This window comes from Poeciliopsis prolifica, unplaced genomic scaffold (genome assembly GCF_027474105.1).
Source record: "Poeciliopsis prolifica strain line A6 unplaced genomic scaffold, Auburn_PproV2 SCAFFOLD192, whole genome shotgun sequence".
Taxonomy (NCBI): domain Eukaryota; kingdom Metazoa; phylum Chordata; class Actinopteri; order Cyprinodontiformes; family Poeciliidae; genus Poeciliopsis; species Poeciliopsis prolifica.
In genome coordinates this window covers 101,349-110,000 of record NW_026562567.1, presented here as the reverse complement: position 1 = coordinate 110,000, position 8,652 = coordinate 101,349, and the positions used below count along the sequence as shown (strand labels likewise).

Here is an 8,652-nt window from a genome sequence, read left to right as displayed (position 1 = left end):
CTTACCTCTGACTGAGCGGACAGGCAGTCAAAACGGCTTCCTGCCATCTAGTCCAAGCAGGCGGACAGACAGAGACAGACAGAGAGACAGAGGGACAGACAGTCATTCAGCAGAAGGACTGGTCTGCATGTAGACCGTCCAACACTCACATCATGAAACTGATGGTTTGCTAGCAGGACGTCCTGAAGGACAAATGGACTGTTGGACACCAAGGGAAGCTCTGATTGGCTCAGAGAGGAACCAATCAGAAGCCAGTTAGAAATTAAATCTGGAGTGCAACAGGAAACAGGAAGTTTAGCCAAGCTGAGGGTCACTGGGGTCAGGGTCACTGGGGTCAGGGTCACTGAGGTCAGGGTCACTGGGGTCAGGGTCACTGGGGTCAGGGTCACTGAGGTCAGGGTCACTGGGTCAGGGTCACTGAGGTCAGGGTCACTGGGGTCAGGGTCTGAGGTCAGGGTCACTGGGGTCAGGGTCACTGAGGTCAGGGCGGGGTCACCTGAAGGATGTACAGGTCAGGTGGATGCAGGTTTGTCTTGTGGCTAATGTTGGGATCAGTCGGACCCGTTCCGCCGTCGGTTCTGATCAGAGATTCTGATGAACTGAACCCGATGGTGGAAAAATCATTTCTGTCCCATCAGCAGCAGCAGGCGGCGGCGTATCGATGGGACAGGAAGTGTGTCGCTGCTGATTTATTGGACGCTCTGAAAGCAGAGCAGCAGAACCGCTGAACCCAATGAGGACGGGCCAGAACCCAGGTCCAACAGAACCAAACCGCTTCACTGCTGCTTCAGGAAAAACAACCAACACGGTGACCCAGAACCGGGTCGGCTGTGACTGGAAGAACCCAGAACCGGGTTGGCTGTGACTGGAAGAACCCAGAACCGGGTCGGCCTCACCTTGGCGTGATGCAGGTCCACTCCGTACATGGAGAGCTTCTTCATTCTCCAGGAAATGCATCTCAGCTTCTGCTGGACTCATTCCTCTGAACACACAGAGACCCGTCAGAACTCCAGAACCTCACCTGAACCCGGAAACATTGGACCGGCACCGCGGCCCACCGACCTGAGGGTCCGGTGCAGATCCACGATCTTGGCCTCCATCTCTTTGGTTTGGTTTGGAGCGAAACACAACTCACTGACGTAGTCTGGAGCACATTCATCTGGAAACCAAACGGACAAAGGTCAACCCAGAAACACTGACCTGCCCTGACCCCGGGGGGTCAGTCAGGGTCAGGCTGTGGATCAGAGGTCAGTCCGTACCAGAGTCGTAGTCTCCGAGCTCCGACTGAACCGTGTAGGAACCGAGAACGGCGTGAGTCGCAAAGGAACACGGAAGACGTCCGGAAACGATATCCTGTCTGAGCTGCAGACACAGGAAGTACCTGCCGAGAAACAGGAACCAGGTGAGACATGAAGACGAGGCGCCGGGAGCTGCTCAACTGGTGGCGCCGCACCTGGTGATGTCCTCAGACAGCTGGGCCGGGTTCGGAGGGTAAAACTTTACGTTAAAGGAGAAGTTCCAGGGAACGCCTGAGGACAGAAGAGCAGAGTCAGGGCTAACGGAAAGATAGCGGGCAGACGCAACAACCAGCTAATCAGCTCCAAACTGACCTCTGACCTGCTTCTTGATCTCCTTCGCAGGATCCAACCAGTTCTGCCGCAGGAAGACATGAGGACAGAAGAACAGGAAACCTGACTGCTTCCTTCTTTAACTAGACATGAAGTCTGTAGACATGACTGGTTAACGGGACAGACAGACAGACAGACAGGGAGACAGACAGACAAGGAGACAGACAGAGAGACAGGGAGACAGAGAGACAGGGACACAGACAGAGAGACAGGGAGGGAGACAGACAGGGAGACAAGGAGACAGACAGACAGGGAGACAGACAGACAGAGAGACAGAGAGACAGACAGACAGACAGGGAGACAGACAGACAGACAGACAGACAGGGAGACAGACAAGGAGACAGACAGAGAGACAGGGAGACAGAGAGACAGGGACACAGACAGACAGACAGACAGGGAGACAGACAGACAAGAGACAGGCAGACAGAGAGACAGGGAGACAGACAGACAGACAGGGAGACAGACAGGGAGACAGACAGACAGACAGGGAGACAGACAGAGAGACAGGGACACAGACAGACAGGGAGACAGACAGACAGCATCAAGTGTCCTACCTTGTTGCTGTCTGCGTCTCTGAAGGACAGACTGAAATAATCTCTCTCCAGCAGGTTCAGGTGATCACAAACTTTCTCAAACAGATGCAAACCTCGAGATCGTTTCTGGGACCAGAGAGAGAAACTGGTTTACTTCATGATTTGACTAGGACAGTCCACTCAGTCAGCATTACTGTGGTTTATGTGTTAATTAGCATAATGGTAAACAACAGAAAGAGAAACAGAATAAAAGTGTTTCTTATGTCTGAATAAAATCAGCGAACTGAGGCAGCTAGCTGCTTAGCTAGTTCAGGTTAGCCCCATTCAGGTTAGCGCTGCAGCGCTAACCTGAATGGGGCTAACCTGAGTACAACCTTTCATAAAGACGCTAATTTCAACACAGACGTTGAACTTTATCCAAGTGAAAGTTTAGCAAACATTACAGCAAGCTAACACTTCAAAATTTAAGCTAGTGCGCTACTGTTAGCTCCACTGTTAGCAGAGTAGCTGGAGCGCCACCTGCTGGTCTTACATTATAGCAGTTGGCTAAATTAAATTTTATGACTGTGATGGTCCGACCAGCAAACTCAAGGACAAAGGCATAAAAAAAAATAACTATTTAATTTTTCAAAGAGTTTAAAGATTTTTTTACAACAAATTTCAAAAAGAAATATAAGAAAATGGGCCCAAAAATAATCAACTAAAGCATACCAACTCAAACAAAACTAACTGACTCCTCTCAATGAACACACAGGGGAATTTATATACAAAGGCTAGCCTACACACACACACACACACACAAGGAGGGGTGGGGGAACAAACAAAAACAACCAATACATAAACATAAATAAATTCAAATCACAACATTTTACTTTAACACAACTATAAAACAAAACAACCTAACACCATAAATATTATAACAATAGAGTGAGAGGAAGATGTCAATAGGGCGAGAGGAGGAGTCTTCCACATCAAATTCCCTGCTTCCCGCAGCCTGATGGTTGGTTCCAATTACTGGTTTGAGACAATCAACTCCTCCCAGCCAGTCCTTCAACTCAACCAAAAACAAAATAATTAATATTCTAAATAAACCAAGCGTTTACTAAAATGTGTGCACCCAATGTAGTAAAACAACTTACCAAACCCACCAAGAAAAGTGATATAACCAATATAAATATTATCAATATAAAACATTAACTAAATACTAACACTGAAGAAAAGAACACTTAACACTGAGAAGATGGAGGAACCTCCACAATGACATTTAAACTTAGATAATGTTGGAGGAGGAGAAGAGCTGTGATGGTTCTGCTGGTTCTGCTGTCTGTGTCCAGTTGGTCCAATATGTGACCCCTCCCCCGTGGTTGACCCCTAACCCGTTTCACCTCCACGATGCAGGTGAACTGCGACCCGTCCAGCAGCGCCACCCGGGTCTGCATGGTTCTGAAGCCCAGGGCGGTTCTGGCCGGAGCGAGCGACCCGTCCGCCCGACGACAGCAGACTGCTGGAGTCCTCAGCCAATGAGCTGTGAGCCGGGCCTTCCCCTCCCTGAGGAAACAGGAAGTGATGTCACCGTTCACAGCAGGCCGGAGGTCAGAGGTCATCAGGGGTCTGAGGCCAATTACCTGTTTAGGTGTGGAGTGGGCGGCGGCTTCAGGGAAAGGCTCCGCCTCTGGGGCTGGGCTTCACTTGTCTCTGTTGTCATGGTGATTCACCTGGACACAGGTCAGCCATGGTTCCATGGAGACCGGTAATGTCAGAGCAGAATGCAGGTCAGGAGGTCAGGAGGTCAGGAGGTCATCAATAAATGAACCAATCAATCATCACGTCTCAGAACCCAAACTGGACCCAAACTGGACCCAAACTGGACCTCCGAACCAGAACCGTCACTCACGCTGGCTGCCATGGTAACCAGGCCCTGACCCCGTCCAGCTGTCAGGTGAACGTTACCACGGCAACGGCAGAGAGACGGATTACAGCGGAGACAATCTGATGTAATCTGATTTGGTGAGGATGATGAAGAGATTCAGAGAGGAAGAACGGAAAAACAGCTGGTTCTGTTTGGGTTCTGACAAACTGGACCTGGCGGTTACAGAGCGCCGACAGAACCAGAACCAGAACTTATGACCCAGTCATCATTTTGAGGATTAAGTATTTTAGAACCTTCAGAACCTCCTGAGATCATCAAAGTCTGTCCAGATGGTTCTGGTCCAGATGGTTCTGGTCCAGATGGTTCTGGTCCAGATGGTTCTGGTCCAGATGGTTCTGGTCCAGATGGTTCTGGGTCCAGATGTTCTGATCTTGAAGCTTGCCCTGGTTCTGGAGAACTGGACCGGTTCTGTTCTGGTTCTGGTGAACTGGACCCGTTCTGTTCTGCAGGCTATAGGATCAGAATTTTTCGTACAGGAGAAACTGGACCTGCAGAACCGGAGCCGTCAGTTCTGGAAGCAGCTCCTGACGGTTCTGGCTGAGGTTCCGGTCCCGGACGGGTTGAGGCAGCAGGACCCTCCCATCATCATCCTCCTCTTCCTCAGCAGCAGCACGCGCTGCTTTGTTCAGGTGCACCTGATGAAGAGGAGGATCCTCTTCATCACCGGAACCAGCTGCCTCATCAGCCGCAGCGCGTACCCGAACCGAGCGCCTGAGACAAGGTCCAGACCGCCCGGACCGGACCGGACCGGACCGGACCGCATCTGTTCCTCTGCGGGTCGGGAGTGTCCCGGGCCATGCGCGTGCCTGAGGTCCTGCAGCAAGACACGGACACGCGCATCGGGCTGCAGCGGGACCAGAACCGAGCGGCAGCAGCTGGAGGTTCTGTGTAGTGACCGAACCGACCCGGAACGAACCGAACCGAACCGAAGCGGACCGGCTGCTCTCACATCACAGCTCCGCTTTACCTGTCCTCGTGCAGGACGCTGTCCTCTTTCCGCCGTCAGCGACGCCGCTCTGCTCTCTACGTCATCACCTACTACGACGGGCTGTGACGTCATGACGCACACCCAGCTCCGCCGGCCTTCGTTTAGAAATACCACTAAACTTTCATGCATTTATTCCTCAGACGCCGCGGGGAAGCGGAACCGGAGGTCCAGGGGCCGCCCGCTGACTTTGAACCAGAACCACAGAATCGGGTCGGTTCTGTTCGCTTCCAGGAACATTCAAAGGTTTTTTTCTCTAAACAAATCAAATCCTGTTCTGCTAACAGATTCATAAAACATCTGCAGTTTAATGTCAATAAAATTCTTTTCATGTTCATTGAATCGTCACATAAACACTGAACTGCTTGAATTTCTGCCTCATGTTTCCAGTAAAGTAGATTTTGACATTTTCAGCTCCCTGCTGTGCTAACCAACATGCTAACAGCTGTGCTAACCAACATGCTAACAGCTGTGCTAACCAACATGCTAACCGACATGCTAACAGCTGCTAACCAACATGCTAACCGACATGCCAACAGCTGTGCTAACCAACATGCTAACAGCTGTGCTACTTGATATGCTAACAGCTGTGCTACTTGATATGCTAACAGCTGTGCTAACTTATACAGTAAAATAATCTCCTGTCCTGTTTCTCTGTTTGGGTTCAGACGGATCTAAGTGTGTAGATATGAAGAATCTGACTGTAAAGTCTGTGTGTTAAAATCTGCACAATGTTAGATTTAATATTTCATTATGATTACGATTGTGACGCAGATTTAATAATTATGAATGAGCAGATGACGTTTGTGTGGGTGTGTGTTACTCACCGGTGCAGACAGGAAGTGATCCGTTCAAACAAAAGAAGAAAAAATAATTAATGAGATGAAAGAATTAAATGACACACACACACACACACACACACACACACACACACACACACACACACACACACACACACACACACACACACACACAGCTCCAGCAGCTGTACTGGGAGTTCTGGTTGAAGTTTTCACGCCTCTGAATGTTGACAAATTGTCTGATAAAGTTTCTGATAAAGTATCAGTCAGGGAAGGAGACACAAACATGGAGGATCCATGTGGCCTAGTCAAAGCAGGAAGATGAGCAGCTAGCCTGAAATCCGACCATTACAGAACACTGACCATTTCTGACTGGATAAATATGTCACATATTTATTTAACAGTTTATATTAATAATAATATAATAATAATAATAATAATAATAATAATAATAAATCAGTGAATACTTCCTGCTGCTCCTTTAAGACCCCAACCAAAACATCCCAGTCCAACCGGGTCAGGAGGCTTTGGTCCCGGTCCGGACCGGCAGAACCCAGCTGCAGGAAGGAGGAAGAGGAGGGTGAGGAGGAAGAGGAGTACCTGAGCAGGTTCCGCAGCGGGGAGGAAGAGGATGCTGATGTTGGTTCTGGTTCTGGTTCTCCCAGTCAGTCCCTCTGCAGCTGCTTGACGGATTATTGGTTTCTGCTCAGGCTCCGCCCCCAGATTATCCCCCTCCCCCCTCCCAGTCGCCCGCTGCAGGAGGGGGAGGGGGGCACCGATGGAGACAGTGAGGCTGGTTCTGGTCCCGGTTCTGGTTCTTGTTCTACTGATGCTGCAGGGATCAGAACCTCTCTCAAACTCAGGTCCATTCTGGTTTTGGAGGACAGAAGACTCCTGCACTTTGATTGGTACAGGAGGCCGGGGGAGGGGCTTGTCAGACTCCTGCTGCGCTCCGATTGGTGGAGCCAGACTGATCCGGATCAGATTCCCTGATGGCTGAAAGTCTGAGAGACAGGAGGACAGGAAGAGTCTGATGGTGGTGTCTGTCCACCATCAGACTTCAAGAACCTGAGATCATCCAGAACCAGAACCAGAACTAGCTACTTCCTCTTTCTGTGATGTCATCAGTGACTCTCCAATGAACAGAACATCAGAACCGGCTGAGACCGGTGTCTAAAAGGTCCAGTTCAGTTCAGAGCGGCCATGCCGGGTCGAGCCAGAGTGGTACCGACCGGGTCGGGTCGCCTCTCAGCTCCAACAGAACCCTCGATACCGGTCCTGCTCCCAGAACCGTGTCTGTTCGGTCTGGTCGTGACCCGGCCATCATGTTGCCCGTGACCCGGGTCTGGTCGGGTCACTGCCAGACCCACCAGACCCGGTCAGAAATGATGACAGGAAGTCCCAATATTTCTGAGGAAATTCAGGCAGTGACATCACTTCCTGTCTGCCTGAACAGACAGGAAGTGACCCCACCTCCTTCCTGTCTGTTGGCCCGGTTCTGTGTCTACAACAGAACCCCAGCGGTTCTGAACAGTCTGACGACCCGATGTGAGCCCCAGGTGAAGGTGCGACCCAGAACCTGTGAATGTGGGCGGAGCCCCGGAGGAGGGAGGAGTCAGACGTGAACAGACATTTTGTGCTTTATTTGTGGTGGTTTCACTTTGTGCTTCAGTGACCGCAGAAAGTTCTGCTGATGCTCCATCTGGGTCCAATCAGCTGCAACAGAACCAAGATCAGAACCAGGGCTGAAACGAGCAGTGCCAACAGGTCAGAGAACACGAGTCGGGCGAAAGACTCAACAGAACCAGTTCAGACATCATGTTAGGAGAACCAGCTCAGGTTCTGGACGGGTCGGTCCAGACCATCACCAGTTCACCCAGTCAACCAGAAGGACTGGTTTCTTCCTGTTGAGACTACCTGTGAACTCTGACCTCTGACCCATTTTCTCTGCTTCATAATCACAGTTATATAGTTCTAAGTTTAAAGGTCCAGTAGAGCAGGTTGGGATCCTCCACAGGCGGCCATCTTTAATGTGGAGGGGGCGGTTCCCCAGCAGGTGGGCGGAGCCTGCAGAGCAGCGAAGGGTCAAGATGTTTGATGTCTTCATCACAGCAGGTCATGTGACCGGCTTCTAGAACATGCAGTAAAAAACAACAACATGCTGTCCAACACGTCCATTTCTCCAGGTCCAACACAGGACGGACGGACGCTTCCGCAAGAAAGTAGTCCCAGAGGAATGAAGCACTGAAGATCAAAAAGTGCAAAATACTGAAGGTGCTTAAAGAGCATGCACTGCAGGCATGGAGCAAGACCAACCTCTGACCCCTGACCCCTTCCGCTAAGAGTGAAGAAGAAGATTATGCTAGACTAAGATTATGCTAGTCTCGCTAGTTCTAGACCAGGGGTGCTCAATACGTGGATCGCGGGACGGTTTTGAGTCGATCTCTGCAGCAGGTGACAAACTGAAGGCCTCCAGGACGCTGAGAGCAGCACTTCCTCTTCTGACAGGCTTATCAAAATATTCACTAACATCCAAACGTTTGTAGCTTCATTAAATAATAATAACCTGATGTAACGGACTGAACGTTTTTAACGTAATCTTGCTCGGCTTGCGGGGCGCAGGTTGCCACGGCAACGGGTTGTGCTTAACGATAAAGAGAGAGAGAGAGTAAAAAGGTGCGAGTGGTTCTGAGTTTTTCGGGTTATTCTACCTTTGTTTACCTTCGCTGTGGTTCATCACAGCCGCTGGAGTTTCTGAACGTTCAATGAACGACAG

At 50.3% G+C, this 8,652-nt stretch overlaps 1 pseudogene; it reads right to left on the bottom strand.

The window, feature by feature from the left end:
* LOC129356762 (protein 4.1-like) overlaps positions 1 to 3,866 on the bottom strand; it is a 16,563-nt pseudogene extending 12,697 nt beyond the window's left edge.
* Between the last annotated feature and the right edge of the window lie 4,786 nt (positions 3,867 to 8,652).